The 19,244-nt window shown below is 44.7% G+C and overlaps 1 long non-coding RNA gene across 4 annotated transcripts in view; it reads left to right on the top strand.

Moving 5' to 3' along the window:
• LOC131514043 (uncharacterized) overlaps positions 1–19,244 on the top strand; it is a 57,827-nt gene continuing 38,583 nt past the window's right edge. For 2 of the 4 annotated variants that reach the window (XR_009262905.1, XR_009262906.1), the window contains exons 1-3: positions 2–104; positions 319–445; positions 6,169–6,280. This is a non-coding gene — a long non-coding RNA (uncharacterized LOC131514043). Of the gene's footprint in view, positions 105–318; positions 446–6,168; positions 6,281–19,244 lie in introns of all 4 variants that reach the window. The other 2 variants (XR_009262907.1, XR_009262904.1) reach the window with 2 other exon arrangements.

Raw genomic sequence — 19,244 nt, 5'->3', positions numbered from 1 at the left:
GCTGGGCGCGCGGAGTTTTGCTGCTCTACTGAGTGTGGGGCGGAAGCTTGTTGCTGAGGGCGGACGGCGTGTACTTTACTTTTCTGTTATCCCCAGCGCCCAAGGTGAGTGGGTGCAGGTCCCGAGCCCCCTCGCGGGGGTCCACTTCGGCATTGTCTCTCCCCTGCCCGGGGTCGTCGGGCCCTGCCACTCTCGGTGCCCCCCGACCGCCTCTTCTCAGTGCGTCTCTCCCCCGCTCCTCAAGTTCCCAGCCCTGCTTCTTCGAGGAGCAGGTGCTGGGATGACCCCGGACCATAGTGCACAAACCTCCTGTTGCAGGGGCCGGTGACCTTCGATGATGTGGACGTGGGCTTCGGAAACGAAGAGTGGAATCGCCTGGACTGCACCCAGAAGGCTCTTTACACGGACTGATGCTGAAGAATTAAGGGAAACACCAGCGCGCTGAGTAAGGACTTTCCTGTGACCCGACTGGTCTGACTGGAAGGCTTAACTGCAGTTTCTCACTAACTGTGGCTCCGTCTTTCTCCACATTTCCCCGCTCGTGTGTGGTGGAACGCTTCAGGGTCTGGAGAGCCTCCAGGGTTTCACACCTTCCGAATAGCTGAGCTCAAGCTTCTGTTTTTGGTTTTTGTTTTAGTCAGTATTTATTTATTTCTAATTTATAGTATTTATGTTTATGCCAGACGAAAGGCTTGGACTTTGCGTGTGACTTGGCTTGAAATGTCCCTTATTGGTATGCCAAGCCCTCTTTTGATGCAAGTGTTGCTGGATGGAGCTGTACAGGTCCTAATTCCCAGTGTTTTTGACGGAGAGAGCCTTGACGTGCTGCTGGGCCCTGAGGCAAGAGATTCCTTTTTCTTTCTTTCTTTCTGTCTTTCTTTTTTTTCTTTTCTTTTCTCTCCTCTCTCTCTCTCTCTCTCTCTCTCTCTCTCTCTTTCTTTTCTTTTCTTGTATTAAGTAAAATCTACCCCCCCCCCCCCCCATGTGGGGCTGAAACTCAGGACCCCAAGATTCATTAACAATGCACAGTTTTCTAAGTGTTCTCAGTTCTTGCCTTTCTCCTGCCTGGAGTTCTGTGTAAGCATTCCCACAGCAGGATCTTAGGCCTGGGACTGACTGGTAGGTATCTAGGGTGAATGCCCACTGCCACTGTCATCTTTCCATCCCAGACACACAAAAAGGAATTGCCCACTGGGCCCATCCACACCTCAGAGTAGGTTCTGTCTGTCAGAGAGAGCATATTCCTCCAGCTTCCCCCAAATATGTGAAATGAGTCTAGTTCCTTTTGTCATTATAACCCTGTATCAGAATGATTTAATTATATTAGATGGGGGGGGGACATTAAGGTGGAAGACTCCAATCTGGAGTTTGCCAGCCCCCCATATTTTGTTAAAAAAGGAGGCCCCCAGTATAAGTGTTGGAGAAAGTATGTATGAATGGGGTGGAGTTGAAATCCACCCTTGATAATGAAAGTGTGGTAGGAAAGAGATTCCCAGGGGTGCCTGGGTGGCTCAGTTGGTTAAGCATCTGACTTTGGCTCAAGTCATGATCTCACAGCTTGTGAGTTCAAGCCCCGCAGCTTCAGATCCTCTGTCCCCTCTCTCTCTGCCCTTCCCCCAAGCTTTCTCTCTCTCTCTCTCAAAAATTAAAATATTAAAAAGAAAAGAACAGGGATTCCCAGAATATCACCTAAAAAGGAAAACCAGAAACACAGACCAGGCTTTAACTGCCGGTTCTCTGTATTTCTGTGGTTTTTAGCAGAAAAACCTTTATCTAAGCTTTTTTTTAGGTTAGAGTGGACAGCAAGATAGTGGAAAGCTGGAAAGTCTATAGCTGGTCATGAGAAGAGAGGAAAGAAGGAATCAAATGGAGTATCTAGAGCCAGTGGGAAGGAGCCAAGAGGCAGGAACAGAGGAGGACAGTTGTTAGCTTGACTGCAGCCATGAAATTAGAGGGCTCATCAGCAAAGAATTGCCCTGATATCCTGATTCCTTAACATGCTGACTCTTTTCCCTTGCCTGTGAATAGGATTTTCAGTCTATAAAACTGAAGTGATAAGCCATTTGGAAAGTGGGGAGGTCTTGTGTATCTGGGCTGGATAAAGAACCATAGTGTGGTGAGTGCAGGAAGGCCTTAGGAGCCCCTGTCCTGCTCTGCCTGCAACTTGTACCTGTTACATAGTAATTCTAAAGGCTTTTGAATTCTTTTGTTAAGAATATAGATTCATTCTAGTAAGTTCTTTCCTGGTTTTATTTTATTTTTTTAATTTAATTTTTTTCTAAATTTTTTTTTGAGAGAGAGAGAGGGAACGAGAGTGGGAGAGGGACAGAGAGATAGGGAGACAGAGGTTCCGAAGCAGCCTCTGCCCTGTCAGTACAGAGCCTGATGTGGGTCTCCAACTCAGGAACCAACTCATGAACCGTGAGATCATGACCTGAGCTGAAGTTTGACGTTTAACTAACTGAACCACCCAGGCGCCCCCTTATTTTATTTAATTAATTAATTAATTTATTTATTTATTTTTAAATTTAATTTTATTTTGTCTTACCTTATCTTACTTATTTATTTTTGGTTTAGTTTACTATTACCAATGTTATGCAGCCTTTTCTCCCAGGTCTGAACTCTGGTTCAGAGGTACTGTGAAGGAAGGCTTAAGATGGATTCCTTTCCACCTTCCTCAGTTCCCCGTGGACTTAGGATTTCTAAGTGAGCAGAGTGTAGTAACATTTGCAGGTGTTTGTTTTTTTTTCCTATGTTATTAATCATTTTTTTTTTAAGTAATCTCTATACCCAAAGCGGGGCTCAAACTTGCAACCCTGAGATCAAGAGTCACATGCTCTTCTGACTGAGCTGGCCGGGCACCCCTAGCATTTACAGTTTTTATGTGTCCTATTTAGAATCTGCATCTTCATGTTTGCTTGGAAATGGAGGCAGAGTAGAGAACAGGACTTTGGATCTGGATCCCCTCAAATTCTCAGAACCCTCATGTTCAAATAAGTCCCAGTCTGAATCCAGTGGCCCCTCTTCTGAGGTTGGACTGAGAAAAGGTGTCTGGGTGATGGGCAATGGGACCTCCAACCCTGCTTTCTCCCCTCTGTCCCCTTAGTGAAATCATAGGGACCTCTCATCCCAGGGAATAGGAAGAAGACTGGAAAGTTATGCTGACAGGACAGACCATTTTGCCTCTAGAAGATGAAGACCTTTCCTAGTTGCTTGGAGGGCCAGGAGCCCATTCCTGTTCTACTCTCCTGGTTGCTGAGTGAGTGAGCCCTGGCCCTAGTATAGGATTGATGTACTCCCTCCGATCCAGACAGCTGGGGTCACTCCTCTTAGAGATTTGCTAAGGGCAAAAAGAGTAACTTCAACCACCAGACATTTAAATAGTTGGAGGTTTATTGCTGATAAAATTAATTTGAACATTTGATTGTCAAATTCTATTTGAAAATGAAATCCAATAAGGGATGCCTGAATGGCTCAGTCAGTTAGGTGTTCCACTCGATTTCAGCTCAGGTCGTGATCTCATGGTTTGCCTGTGCTGAGCATGGAGCCTGCTTGAGATTCTCTCCCTTTCTCTTTCTTTCTGCCTCTCCCCAGCTCGTCTGCTCTCTCTCAAAATAAACAAACATTAAAAAAAAAAACCAAAACACCAAAATCCAATAAAGCCATTGTTGTTCATTTTTATTTCCATGCTCTTATGAGTAGAGAAGGTTGCTAATAATGATCCTCTCCTGGTTTAAGAATGAAAAATCACACACTTTGTGGTCATGAGTGAGCCAAAAAACCTAGCATATCTATTTAAATAGTGCTACCAAGACTACAAATTAAGTAAGTCCGTCAGAATTACAGACTTTAAAAGTTAAAGACTACTTTCCCAGGATGTGGTAGCAATCTCTGAAGTCCAAGAGTCTTGAAGGACTCCTTAAAAACAACCTTAACAAGAACACTTTTGCGACATTGAATAGTACGTGCTTTTCTGCAGCTGTAGGATTTCTGCAGCTGTAGAACAGAGAAATATTTTTTCCTTTGATCTAGCTGAGACTTTTTTCACCAGTAGGTGGGAAGGTCTGTAGTTTCAAAGCCAGACTTGGAATTCTGTTAATTAGTAAAGGAGGAGGGAAAAGAGAGCAAACTTGAGAAGCTAAAAATTCACAACATAGAAAGGAAAAGAGCTGAATAGGATAATTATCAAACAGACCATGGGAATGTAATGTAGTTCTGTTTTCCAGGAGAATCTGGAAGATAGTTGTTAGGTAGAACGCACATGAAATACAAGTCCTAGCTGGTCTCAACCATGGACATGGTCTTGGGCCTGTAATCATGGTCTCCTGTCACTACTGCACTGGTGGCTTCTGAGCCAGTGGCCGACCTATAACCCCTAGAAGGAAAAGGGAACAGGGTGGCTGGTGGGACAGCTCCTGACCCTGCTGTGTCCATGTGGAGCTGCTGCTCAGAGTAGTCCTCTTAGTCTCTCCTCCCTGAGGCTGATGTGGTGTCAGGGATCTAGGGAGGGACCGGTAACTGAGAGATCAACTAATCACTACTGCCTTCTGAAATGCTTTTCAGTATATCAACTCTGGGACCCAGGGTCCTCATTCTGGCTGTAGAGCCTCTTGGCTTTCAATCCAAGCATTCCAGAAAGGAAGATCCCCAAACCTCTGTGGGTAGTAAACCCTTTAAATAAGTCTACTGGGTTATTTACTAGTACACAGTGGTTTGAAGAGAGTGGTTTCTAAATGCCATGAAAGTAGATTGTTTTCAGGGCACCTGGGTGGCTCAGGGTTAAGCATCTGACTTGGGCTTGGGTCATGATCTTGTGGTTCGTGAATTTGAGCCCCGTCTCTGTGCTGACAGCTCAGAGCCTGGAGCCTGCTTTGGATTCTGTGTCTCCCTCTCTCTTTCTGCCCCTCCCCAGCTCGCCCTCTATCTGTCTCTCTCTCAAAAATAAATGAACATTAAAAAAAAAAAGTAGATAGTTTTCAAGTGAAGAGTGGAATTTACCCTAGGCCTTAGGGAACACTATGATTTTAATTGGGTAGCCATATGTCCCAATTTGTTTGAGACATTTCTAGTCAAGACCCAATGTCCTGCTCCAATTTTTTTTTTTAATGTTTATTTATTCTAAGAGAGAGAGCACGTGAGCAATGGAGGGGCAGGAGAGAGGGAAAGAGAGAAGCGCTGTCAGTGCAGAGCCCAACACAGTGCTTGATCTCACAAACTATAAAATCATGATCTGAGCTGAAGTCAATAGTCGACTGAGCCACCCAGGTGCCAGCCCTCTTCCCCCTCCTGCTTTTTTAACAGAGAAAGAACACCAGCAGGGGAGAGGGGAAGAGGGAGAGAGAGTGAGTCTTAAGCAGACTTTACTCTCAGCATGGAGCCTGATGTGGATCCCAAGAACTGAGTCAAAATCAAGAGTCAACTGACTGAGCTACCCAGGTGCCCTCTGGTGTAATTATTATTTTTAAAGTATATTTATTATTCTTGAGAGAGAGAGTACATCAGCCAGGGAGGGGCACAGAGAGAGAGAGAGAGACAGAGAGAGAGAGAGAGAGAGAGGCACAATCCAAAGCAGGCCCTGAGCTGTCAGCCCAGAGTCCCACGCAGGGCTCAAATCCACAAACCGGGAGATCATGACCTGACCTTAAGTTGGACGCTTAACAGACTGAGCTACCCAGGCACCCCTCTGGTGGAATTATTAATAGCATTCCTTTCCAGTCTCAGAAGTAAGAAGTATCCCCATTGTTGGGGCGCCTGGGTGGCTCAGTCAGTTAAGCGTCCGACTTTGGCTCAGGTCATGATCTCACAGTCTGAGTTCGAGCCCCGCGTCGGGCTCTGTGCTGACAGCTCAGAGCCTGGAGCCTGCTTCAGATTCTGTGCCTTCCTCTCTCTCTGCCCCTCCCCTGTTCATGCTCTGTCTCTCTCTGTCTCAGAAATAAACATTAAAAAAAAAATTAAAAAAAAAAAGTATCCCCATTGTGACAATAAATCGTGTGGTCCCTGAAATTCTAGGACAGATTACATTTGGTCCAGTATTAGTTCCTACTCTCTGAATTCCCTCCCTGGTCATTTGGGCTGGAAGCAGTCAGACTAACTTACCTACGGGACCCCTCAACTGTGTAACCCTGGAATCCCTTTCTTTTTCTTTTTTTAAGATTTTTTTTTTTAAAGGAATCTCTCTACACCCAGCGTGGACCTCTCAAAATTCCAAGATCAGAGTTGCATGTGCCACCGACTGAGCCAGCCAGACGCCCTCAACCCTGGAATCCCTTTCTTACCACAGGTTGGTCATACAGTTGGTTTCCGTCATTGATAACAGCGACTGACACGTGAGCATAGAAACTGTTCATTGTTGAGGTGCCTGGCTGGTAGAGCATGTGACTTGATTTTGGGTTCATGAGTTCAAGCCCCGTGTTGTGCATGGAGCCTACTTAAACAAACAAACCTGTTCATTGCTGGTGTGTTAACAACATCCTACCTGAGGGAACACTGACAACTTGAAACCCAGTTGTGAACACCCTGAAGAAAGAGGAGCATTGACTGGGATGGCGTACAACAACCTGTAAATTCCTATCACTTTAAATTGGTCTTTTCTGTGGATACTTTAATGCACAAATCAGGGCAGCTACAGGGTAGATGGGGGCTGTTAGACCAGTGCAGGCTATTTATTTATTTATTATTTAAAAATTAATTTTAAGTTTATTTCTTTTGAGGGAGAGAAAGAGCATGGGAATGGGGAGGGGCAGAGAGAGAGAATCCCAAGGGGCTCCACGCTGATAGTGTGGAGCCCAATGTGAGGTTTGAACTCACAAACCAGGATGTCATGACCTGAGCCAAAATCAAGAATCAGACGCTCAACTGACTGAGCCAGTCAGGCACCCCTGCAGGCTTTTAAAATAAGTGGAATGGGGCTCCTGGCCGGCTCAGTCGGAGGAGCATGCAGTTCTTTGTCTCAGGGTTGTAAGTTCGAGCCTCATGTTAGCTGTAGAGATTAATAAAATAGGCCAAATTGAGGTACTTCTGAGGAGCATCCCCCCTCCCGCTGCCACTTCTGCAGAGCCATAGCACCCTGCTCCTTGTCAGCCTCCCAGCTGCTTCACTCACATTTACTTTTTTTCCCTGGTGTCTAAAGACTTGGGAATTTGTGAACTCAGCCCTTAATTTCCCTTTCTACCTTTGTTAGTTGTTGTGGAATTAGATGGAGAGGCCTGCTGGCTTCTCAGGCTGGCTCTACCCTACCCGTGAGACAGGCCTGACCCTCCAGTACACATGCATACTCGCAAGAATTTCAGAGCTAATAGCTAACCTTTACTGAGCAACTCCCACTTGCCAGGGATTGTTGTAAGCATTTACATGTCCTGGTAACCTAAAGGCAGGAGTCCTTTTATCCCCATTTTTATAGGTAAAGAGAGGTTGATTAACTTGCCTAAGGTCATCTGAATGAAAATTGAAAAACAAAATTATTGCTGCTTGTTTTCTGATTATAGAAGCAATTATTTTTCATTATAGAAAGTTTGGAAAATGCAGAAAAATGAGACCTAAATTTACAAAATTACAGTATAAAACAAGGCGTCTTTAGCTGTACCCTGAGACACAACCCCATGCTTAGTAAGGTTCTGCCAGGTTTTTTTCTCTCCTATTTAGTTTTTTAAACATAGCCGGGATTATTTGATACATCTGTTTTGTAACCTGATTTTCTAAATGTCCTCTATTTGTGGACATTTTCCCATGGCAATCTCTACTTTTACATCATGTTTTTTAATGGCTGTGTAGTCTTATATATATATATATATATATATATATATATATATATATATATATATGCACTATAATGAATTTTATTCTTAACTGATTCCCTATTGTTGGACATTTATGTAACTTTCAAGCTGTTATAATTAGCCAGCATGCAAATTTACAATGAGAAATATATCTGGCAAGCAAACAAGACTATTTCTGCAAGTTGGTCACACATCTTTTCCCTATAAAAAGGATATAGAAAGTCAAACTATGTCATAGAATTCAAAAAAAGGGCATTGATCTTAATAACCAGCATCAGCAAGCTACGTGGTAGTCTGTTAATACACATTTGAAGATGTTTGAATCAGGTTGTCTACATCATAGCTTTCCAAGTTACATTAAACACAAAGCCTAAATCATGTGTGTCAGTCTTCTCATCCTCACCTTTAGAGCTAGCCTGTGGTGTGTGGGTTCTGCAGGTGATTTATCTTGTCTCTCCTGCCACTCCTAGGGTCCTAAGTGCCTGTCATCTCATCCCCATGGATGAGGCCTGAACATCTAACATGGATATCTATCATGTATACATTCTACCTTGCCCTCTTTTCCCCATAATTTACATCTCATTGCCATGTGTTTGTAACACCTAAGTATTTGATTAACAAAATTGTATTAGCTTTATATTCTTAGGTGAATGCATAGATTAGTGGGAAACTCTTCAACATCCTTTTCTCTTGGAGACATTTGCAAATTGATTTAATGTGTGTCTGAATGTAATTTTTTAAAATTTACTTATTTTGAGAGAGAGAGCAGAAGCAGAGGAGAAGGAGAGGCAGAGAGAGAGAGAGAGAGAGAGGGAGAGAGAATCCCAAGCAGGCTCTGTGCTGGGGCTCGATCTCAGGAACAGTGAGATCATGACCTGAGCTGAGATCAAAAGTTGGATGCTTAACCAACTGAGCTACCCAGACACACCCCTGTGTGTAATATTTTAAGTGAAGACTTTGTTTATTGCTATATACAGGCATTCACATTTTCCCCCCACACCTCATATGTGACAGGTACTGTTCTAGATGCTTGAGATCATCAATGAACAAATAAGAAAAAAATCCCTTGCCTTGTGAGTTTCTGTGTTAGTGAAGTAGGGTATTGGGTATTACTGAATTTCACTGTGTGGCATGAGTATGGTAATCTCTGCTGAGCCACTCTCTTGTGCTATAGTTTTAGTTTAGGGTGAGTTTTGCCTATTTGGATTGTTGTATTCACATTTTAACTTAGCTGTATTCAAAAGACAGCTTAAATAGTGGGTTTTTAAATTCTTGAAATGTTCTTATATGTAGAGTGTAGAGAGTCCAGTAAGAAGGAAGTGCACAAAATAAGATGCTTCAGTGCTTGTTAAATGTGTGTTTGAACATTTTCCCCTTAAATGGAGGATTCTGGAAAGCTGTACTTAGTTTAGTTTTACTGTGCTTGTACAAGAGTTTTTTGAGCTGCCTCTGAAGTGGACACATGTACGTGGGCCTCAGGTGTGACTGCTCTTTGCCTCTTGAGGATCATGTTATTTTGAAATATAGCCAGACGTTAATTTAGTAGAGTCTGAAAACCAAGGAATTAATCAAGCTGGTGAACAGATGTTTAGTCAAAAATATACGTGATGTGGGGCACCTGGGTAGCTCAGTCGGTTGAGCGTCTGACTTTGGCTTAGGTCGTGATCTTTCAGTTTGTGGGTTCGAGCCCTGTGTCGGGCTCTGTGCTGACAGCTCAGAGCCTGGAGCCTGCTTCGGATTCTGTGTCTCCCTCTCTCTCTGCCCCTCCCCTGCTCATGCTTTGTCTTTGTCTCTCTCAAAAATAAATAAACGTTAAAAAAAGTTTAAAAATGTATGTGATGTGACCTGGGAGTTTTTTGGCCCATAGGAGTAGAGAGGGTGCAAATTATACTCAGTTTGAAGCCCATTGTCATTATTAGTCAAGCAAGGTCTCTCTCACTTTATTCACTATTTTCTTGGTAACCCATTCCCACCCCCAAGAGTAGGCAATTCTTTTTTTTTTTTTTTTTTAGGGGCTTATTTATTTATTTAAATAGTCTCTAACTCCCCACCCCCCCACCCCCCACTGCCCCCGCCACCAGTGTGGGGTTTGAACTCACAACCTAAGATCAAGGGCTGCATGCTCTTCCAACTGAGCCAGCCAAGCACCCTGGCAATTCTTTTTTTTTTTTTTTTTTTTAAGATTTTATTTCTTAAGTTACTTTACACCCAGCGTAGGACTCAAACTCACAATCTGGAGATCAAGAGCCGCATGCTCCACTGATTGAGCTAGCCAGGTGCCGCACCCTGGCAGTTCTTTATCCTGTTCAATATTGTACCCTTTTTCATGTTAAGGTGTCCTTTTGTGTAAGGTACATGTATTTTCTAAACAATGTCTCTTATTATAAAATTCATGCACAGTGTAAAAAATTCAGTCAATAACAGAAGGTATAAGGAAAATTAAATTTACTCCTAATTCTACCACCTACACTCTGAGCATTTTGATGCATATACTTTTTTTAAAATTTTTTTCTTGTGATGAGAACTTTTTTTTTTTTAAGTTTATTTTGAGAGAGAGAGAGAGGAGTATGGGGAGGAGGAGAGAGAACATCCCAAGCAGGTGCAGAGCACAATGCAGGCCTCAATCTCCCAAACCGTGAGATCATGACCTGAGCCAAAATTAAGAGTCAAGTCGGATGCTTAACCAACTGAGACACCCAGGCTCCCCAGTTGATGTATATACTTCCATCCTGTGGAAATTTTCATACACTTACATGTGCCTCTATATATTAACTTGAAATGAAAAGACTCTATATGGTTTATGATCCAGTAACGGTTGACTGTGCCTTTTTCTTGCTTCGGGCTTTCTGATATCTCTTCTAGTCTGTACATCTGGAGTGGTTCCTTGTCAGTAGTAGGTACACATGGTAGAGGTTATTCCCCTTGTGTTAAAGAGGTCTGGAGCTGCGGTGCCTGGCTGACTCAGTCAGCAGAGCATGGGACTCTTGATCTTGGGGTTGTGAGTTGGAGTGCCACGTTGTGTGTAGAGGTTACTTAAAAAAAAAAAAAAAATCTGGAGCAGGCAGTTCCAGGCAGTGTGGTGGCTCCATGATCATGATGTCATCAGTGCCTCAGTCTCCTCCTGCTTTTTTCACTATCTTCCTTAGCATGTGGCTTTTGTGAGGTCACATCATGGTCAAAAGATGGCCACCGTAGCTCCAGCCACCACCTTCACATTCCAAGCTGGAAAAAAGAGGAGGCTAACTAAACTCCCCTTAAAGTAGCACTTCTCAGAACTTTAAATGCACATGTGAATCAACAGAGGATCTTGTTAAAATGCAGATCCCAATTCTGTAGGGCCCAAGATTCCATATTTCTTTTTTTAATGTTTTACTTATTTTTGAGAGAGAAAGAGAGAAAAAGAGACAGAACATGAGCAGAGAGGAAGACACAGAATCTGAAGCAGGCTCCAGGCTCTGAGCTGTCAGCACAGAGCCCAATATGGGGCTTGAACTCACGAACTGTGAGATCATGACCTGAACTGAAGTTAGATGCTTAACAGACTGAGCCACCCAGGCGCCACCCCAATATTCCGTATTTCTAACAAAGTGTCACATTTTTTAATAACAGGGCTTTTAAGAGCTTTCTGGAAGCCTTGTCTAGTGACTCCTGGCTTTCATTTCATTGGCCAGAACTCTCCTGTAACCAACCAGCCCTGGCTATGGGGGAGGCTGGAAGATGTGGCCTTTTTAGCTGAGCACTTTGTCACCCTGGATACAAATGTGTTTCTGTTAGTAGGAAAGAAGAGAGTGGTGTTGGTAGGTGACTGGCACCCTCTGACAGTGGTCAGATCACATTGAAAAAGCTTTTTTGAAAGTCTGTCCTGTTAATTGTCACAATTCATTTTTGGTAGAAAGAATGATTTCCACTGCCTAGCCTATATGGAAAATCTTTTCTGGGATGTTCTCAGTGAAACCAGAGTAACTTAGTAATATATATGAAGTGATGGCCCTTGTCACCCTTCCCAGATACAAATTCTGTGTACTATAGTTTTCCCATTCTGATTTGTGAAATGTGACTTTTGCGGCGGGAGAAAGGGCAGGCAGAGATGGGCTAAGAGAGACCCTCCTGCTTGGCTTTGCATATTTATTCAGCCTTTACATTCATCCTGTGATGCTATTTTAACTCCAGATACAAACATCTAAGGTCCTGTAGATCTGTCATTATTTCAAAATAAAAAGCTAAATAATCTCGAAAATCCCAATCCAACTGTAAATGATATGTTTGAGACATTCTTTTTTTTTTTTTTTTTTAATGTTTATTTATTTTTGAGACAGAAAGAGACAGAGCATGAACGGGGGAGGGTCAGAGAGAGGGAGACACAGAATCTGAAACAGGCTCCAGGCTCTGAGCTGTCAGCACAGAGCCCGATGCAGGGCTCGAACTCACCACTAGATCATGACCTGAGCTGAAGTCGGATGCTTAACCGACTGAGTCACCCAGCGCCCCGTGAGAAATTCTTGAATTGTAGACATTTCCCATGCAAAAAGTTTTTTAAAAAGTCTTTAAAAATTGAAAGAGATCCAAAATATATAAAGGACTCCTACAATTTAAATCAATCAATCAATCAATCAATCCTAAACGGCTCCATTAAAAAGTGGGCCAAAGACTTAAATAATAGACATTTCTCACAAAGATGTGCAGATGGCTAATAAGCATAGGAAGAGATGCTTAACATCCCTAATCATTAGGGAAACGCAAATCACACCTACAGTGAGATACCGCTTCACACCCCTTACAATTATTATACCAGAAAAACAGAAAATACAAGCGTTGGTGAGGCTATCGAGAAATCACAACCCTCGTGCATTGCCAGTGAGAATGTAAAATGCTGCAGCTGCTGTGAAAAATGGTATGGCAGTTCCTCAAAATAATTAAAATATAATTACCGTATGACCCAGCTATTCTGTTTTTCAAGATATTTCCAAAAATTAAAAACAGGGATTCCAGTATTTATTTGCACACTCATGTTTGTAGCAGCGTTAGTGATGATAGCCAAAAGGTGGGAGCCACCCAGGTATCCACGAGGGGATGACTGGGTAAACAAAATGTGGTGTACATACAACGGAATGTTTGTTACTCAGCCTTGAAAATGAAGGAAATTCTGACACATGCTACAACATGGATGAACCTTGAGGACATGTTAGTGAAGTAAGGCAGTCACCAAAGAATAAATACTCTTCGACTCCACTTACATGAGGTACCTAGAGGAGCCAAATTCATAGAGACAGCAAGTAGCACAGTGGTTGCCAGGGGCTGGGGGGAAGTTACTGTTTAACAGATATGGAGTTTCAGTTTGGGCAGATGAGAGAAGTTCTGGAGACGGATGGTGGTGATGGCTGCACGGCAGTGTGAATGTACTTAATGCCACTGAACTAGCCACTGAAAAATTCCTACAATGGCAAATAAGTTCTATACATCGCACCACAATTTTAAAAAGAAAAAAATGCGGTTGCTGGTTGGGCTCAGCCACGAGGAAGTCTTGGGGATTGTCCTTTCAGCCTGGGTGCCATGGAGCAAAGCCACAGCCCTTCTATAACACGGGTGAGAAATAAATCTTTGTACTGTTCTAAACATCAATAAATAAGTACATTTTATGTTTATATCTTACATGATACAAACATTTGAGAGAGATGTTTTTCATAAAGCTCTTTGTGTAAAAAAAAAAAAAAATGTCGAGAGTGAATGAATACCCCTCTTAATCCTTTCCTTCAAGAGTTTGGAATACCTTCATCCAGACTTTGTACAAGTCTTAAATTCTAGAGTGAGGCCTGCCTGTCTTTCTCCCACACGAGAGATGTTGGGTATTGTCCATTGCTGCCTGAGAGTCTGGTTTCCAAAGTAGGTTTGGTTGCAGGATCAGAACTACAGGGCTATGCGCACTCTGCCTTTGGTAAACATTCCTGCCTTGTAAATATTCCCTTCCTGGGCATTGGGAATTGGTCAGGGCACAAGGCAGAGGACTGCCTTTGTGTGTGTGTGTGTGTGTGTGTGTGTGTGTGTGTGTGTGTGTGTCCCCTCAGAAACTTTTCCCCCATCCTCTGCCAGTTGTGACCCTAAAGCACTCACCCTCTGCAGAGGAAAGTCCTGAGGCCCAGTCATAGCAGCCGCAGCCCTACCGCTTGGGTCTGTGAAGCCTTGCTTCCCTCTGCTGCCCTTCCTGAGACCTTGGCTGGCCACCTAATTAATTAAAGTTTGCATTCTTGGTCCTTGTCCCTGATTCCTGGCAGTGAGCTCCTAAAACCCTTGGAATTTCCTGGGTGATAGGATTGTCTCTCGCTACTCTTCAGGAGTCCCTTTCCAAGTGCACTGGGTTTATGCTAACAAGGGCACTTAAGGTAGGGTCCCTTGATAACCTCAGGATGGAGCTGATCACCAGAAAGATCAAGTAATTGGAGGGTTGCAATTTTCAGCACCACCTGCCAATCTGTGGGAAGGGAAGAGGGCTGGATAATAAGCCCTGTAAAAATTGCTGGGCAGTGAGATTTGATGAGCTCCTCCGGGTTGATGAACAAGAACGTGTCCATTTGCCAGGAGGTGGCACATCCTAAGTCCACAGGGGAGGAGGCACCTGTGCTCTGCTTATATATCCCTTCATCTAACTGTTTACTCATATCTTTTAATACCCTTTGTAATAAACTGGCAATAGTAAGTACAGTTTTCCTGAGTTCTGAGAGCGCCTCTAGCAAATTAATGGAACCTGAGGAGAGGGTCACGGGAACCTGATTTATAGCCAGTCAGTTAGTGCAGGTGACAACTTGGACTTAAGACTGGTGTCTGAAGTGGGGACAGACCAGTGGAACTGAGCCCTTAACCTGTAGGATCTGATGCTTTCTCCACATAGTGTCAAAATTGAGTTAAATTGTGGGACACCCTTGGAGTGCCTGCCTGGTTCAGTCCGTAGAGCACGTGACTCTTGATCTTGGGATTGTGAGTTCAAGCCCCACATTGGGTATAGAGATTACTTAAAATCTCTAAACTGTGGGACACCCAGCTGGTGTCAAGAGAACTGCTTGGTGTAGGAACACTCTCCTCCCCACATTGGCCCCCCAATAGACACACATTTGGTGACCAAAAGTGTTGGGAGAGGGGAGAGAAACGCAGTTTTCCCTTGCACTTTCATCGCTGTGACATTTGCTAACCATGGCAGCCCTGACCACCGCTTCCCTGCTGGAAGGGTCTCCCTAAACTTGACCCTTGTCTTATTCCATAGCTGTCTTTGCTTGTCAGGTATAAACATAGATTCAAAGCCTCCCCTTTACCCTGCTGAATCTGGTTGTGCCCCTCAGGGATTATTCCTCTGGTGGCAGTAGAAATCATGTGTTTCAGGATTGGGTGACCTTTGAGGACGTGTGAGGCCATGGCTATACACTTCACTCATGGGGACTGGCATCATCTGACCCTTCTGAGAGGAGTCTCCATTAAGATGTGATGGAGAATTTGGGGAATGTGATCTGACTGGGGCAGAAATCTGTGTGACTCAGTTCATCCATTGCTATAATGAAGTCATTGTTGCCACCCATTTGCTAGCAGCGTGCTCTAAAGATTTCAGGTTAGTTGGTTTTAGTTTCTGGATCCTTGTAAGCTCCGTGGTTCCTCCTGATGAAACGTGAGCTAGTTCTGCCTCCCATAAATGTTGGGTTCTGGTATTTCCCTCACTGGGAATGGGCACCTTTTCTGTGATCTCAGTCTACCCTCTGCAGCACCCAGGTGATCTGCCTTTGTATTGAAGACCCTGCCTGTGGGGGTTTCACTTCTGTCCTGAGATGGTCATCCCCTTAGATAGCAGCCTGCCTGTTGGCTCCCCTGCCATATCCGTTTCATGGCTTAGGGCTAAGGCTGGTTTTGGTCCACCATGTCCCCTTTCCTGTCTCAGTGCTGTGAACAGAATTTTATTTTTCCCAGCCTAATCTGATCATCTTCCTAGAACAAAGGGAAGCGCAGTGGGGACCAGGTCTGCCGGCCACTGAGGGACGGAGGACTTCATTTGCACCAGTGAGTGAGGGGGGCCATTAGCTCCCTCCTTGTTGTGACCCCTGCCTCGTGCCTTTTGAAACATGGCTGCACCCAAGGCAGAACACGGATCTAGGGGATTCCTCATTTTCTCTTGGTCTCTTAGCCACCGGGTGGAAATCTGATGGGCATAGGAATACCCGGCACACATTCCTTTCTGGGGCTAGCCATCAGCACCCAGAGGACGGCGACTGATGCCATGCCTCTGCCTGGTCGGTCTGTATGACGACACCGAGGACCTCTGCCCTCAGCCATTCCCCTTTGCCTGCTTCTTTGTTTTCTCACCCCTTACATTCAAGGGGTTGACTTCATCTTCATACATTGCCTGACTTTCCTATTTATTCCCTAGGTGTTTTGTTCTGTCCTTTGTCCCCTCCCTCTTATGCTCTGTGTTTACCAGTCCACTCGGCCTTCTTTGCTGGCTCCTGTCCCCGTTCAAGCCCCCTTCCCTGCCTTACTGTGAAGGGTTGGGAGGGTAAATGCTGCACACTCCCATTCTCTCTCTCTCTCTCTGTTTTTTTTAAATGTTCATTTTTGAGACTGAGAACATGAACAGGGGAGGGGCAGAGAGAGAGAGGGAGACACAGAATCCAAAGCAGGCTCCAGGCTCTGAGCTGTCAGCACAGAGTCCGATGTGGGGCTCTAACTCACGAGCTGTGAGATCACGACCTGAGCCAAAGTTAGATGCTTAACTGACTGAGCCACCCAGGTGCCCTTCCTATTCTCTCTTTGATTGTTCTGTTCTCGGGTTGGTTTTTGCTCACAGTGGCTATCAGGTCATGCCATGTTTTTATTTGTCAGATGGTGAGAGCAGAGCCAAGAAGGTGGAGTCAGCAGTAAAGCAGGGTCTTTCTGACCACACTGAGTATGGAGGGAAGGTGTGGGGAAAACTCCCAAAGGCTGGGCCCCAGAGATCCAATTTGGTAGACTTTCCTAGAGTCTCTAAGACCAGAGGTCTTAGAAGAAAAGATCCTTCAATTATGGTGAGTGCAGTTAGAGATCCACTGGGAAGTCACAACTTACTGCGTATCAGAAAATGTAGTAGAGAGAGGTTTGCACTGTCCCGTTCTGCAGCCCAGAGGAACTGCACTGGCAAGAGAGTGCGATCGATATACAGAGTATGAGAAAGCACCGAGAAGCAATAAGATTCTTGTGCATCAGTGTGCCCACACCAGAGAGAGCCCACTCCTGCAGCAAGTGTGGGAAATTGTGTGTCCAGGGCTGTGACTGTCCGCAGCAGATAGAAGGCAGGTGAACGTAAGCAATGTGGCAAGACCTACAGCTCTAGTTCCCAGCTTCCGACACATGGGAAGAAGTGTCCTGAGAGCTGAGGGTGGAGAGATAGCACCAGGAATCACCAGGAACCAATCACTCAAGCTGCTCATTAGTTCTTCGTAATAGACAAGGCTCCAAGCGTGGAAGAACCTTCGAAGACAACGAGGCGCCTTTTCCCTTTCTTCCTGATTAGAAGGAGTATATGTATATCTGTAAGGAGTGCAGAGAGGCCTTTCCTCAGGAGGCTGCTTTTTGTTGTTGATTACACAGTCCACACTAGAGAAAAGCTGCGTAGGATGTAAAGCAATAGGTTATACCACATTACGTATCAAAGAGTTCACACCCCTAGTAGGCTATATGTGTGCAACAAGGGTGGGAGAGCTTTTATGTATTACATTAATTACTGTGCGCTGTAGAGTTGACACTGGAGAGAAGCCCCACAAACATCAGCGCTCCCAAAGCTTGGTGCCTCTGAGTAGTCTCTGGGGAAAAGCCTTTTACATGTGGCCATTGTGGGAAGGCCTTCAGAAATCAGCCCCATGTCATCACCCATCAGACTATTCAGACTGCAGAGAAGCCTTAAGAGTGCCAGAGGTGTGAAAAAGCCTTCAGCCAAAATGAATCTAAGGGCCTATCAAAGAGTCCACACAGGAGAGAAACCTGGGAGTATCGCGAATGTGGGAAGGCCTTTATGAGGAATACCAACCTTATTGACCATTAAAGACTCCACTTTGGGAAGAGGCATTGACTGGGAGAGAGGAAGGAAGAAAGGTTGTTAATAATCATGAAGACCGTCAACGTAGTAGGTTTCATACAATTTCCAACCCCATGAGTGTGATGAGTGGGAAAGCAGAAAAAGATCACACCTGACTACCCCAGAATGGACGCAGGGGACAGATTGTGCCAGCACGCCAAGGAGGGGAGACCTTCGCTGTGGCTAATTCCGGAGCATGGGTGGCCATGCTGTTTTTGTAAAGGGCCAGAGAGTAAATATGTTGGGCTCATGAGCTCTATGGTCTCTGTCGTAGCTTCTCAGCTCTGCTGTTGGGGCACAAAAGCAGCTAGACGGTACGTACACAAATGAATGTGGCTGTATTCCAGGAAGATTTTCTTTACAAAAACAGAGAGCTGACCAGATCTGGCCCATAGGTCCTACTTTGCCAACCCCTGTTCTAGAGAGAAAAACCTCTTAAGAAGCCTTAATAATCAGAGGGCGGGGTCACAGACTGGATTCCTTCTGCAGAGGAATCTTGGAACAGCATGATCATGGAACAGAACCTTCAGGGGATACTCCAGCCTTGTGAGAGGGTCAACAGGAGAGACATGAAAGATCCAGAAACCTGCGTTCTGCCACAGAATAGCTGAAGGACTAGCGCCCAGTCACCTAAGAGCCACAGGGCTTTTTTTTTTTTTTTTAACGTTTGTTTATTTTTGAGAGAGAACATGCCAGTGGGGGACAGGCAGAGAGGGAGACAGAGGATCTGAAGCAGGCTCTGCGTTGACAGAGAGCCTGATGCAGGGCTTGAACTTGTGAAGTGCGAGGTCATGACCTGAGCTGAAGTTGGATGTTGAGTCACCCAGGAGCCCCAGGAGCCACAGGGCTTTTATGAGAAGAGCAAGAGAGTATATCTGAAAGTGCTTTCAAAGTGAGTGTGGTAAACACATTTATTACATTTGTTAATTTTTTTTTTTTTTTTAAGTAAGCTCTACACACACCACGGGGCTCAAATTCACCACCCTGAGATCAAGAGTCACACACTCTGCCACTGAGCCAGAGCCGGCCAGGTGCCCCAGTATGGTAAACACATTTGAAATGGTGATTTATGTGAAAAGATTTTACTCTTTCCCCAAATAGTTTTGGAGCCCCTACTGTGCCCGCATCCTGCAGAGGTAAATTGGGAGTGTCAGTGTGTGGATGGTGTTTAGAGCCATGGAACAGGATGCTTCATGAAGAGGATTCATGGCTGAGCTAAGGGCGTCCAACATTTAGCAGTGGGGAGAAGTGAGGGACTCAGCATAAAAGATTGTGAAAGTGTCCTGTGAGGTAGGAAAACGACATTGTGGAGCCAGGAAATCAGGGTAAAGGCAGTGTCTGATGACGGAACGGTCACCTCCAAGTGCTGCTGTGGGGTGAGTGGGCGT

This window comes from Neofelis nebulosa, chromosome 6 (genome assembly GCF_028018385.1).
Source record: "Neofelis nebulosa isolate mNeoNeb1 chromosome 6, mNeoNeb1.pri, whole genome shotgun sequence".
Taxonomy (NCBI): Eukaryota; Metazoa; Chordata; class Mammalia; order Carnivora; family Felidae; genus Neofelis; species Neofelis nebulosa.
The sequence above is the reverse complement of the archived record's forward strand: the minus strand, read 5'-3'. Positions and strand labels throughout refer to the sequence as shown.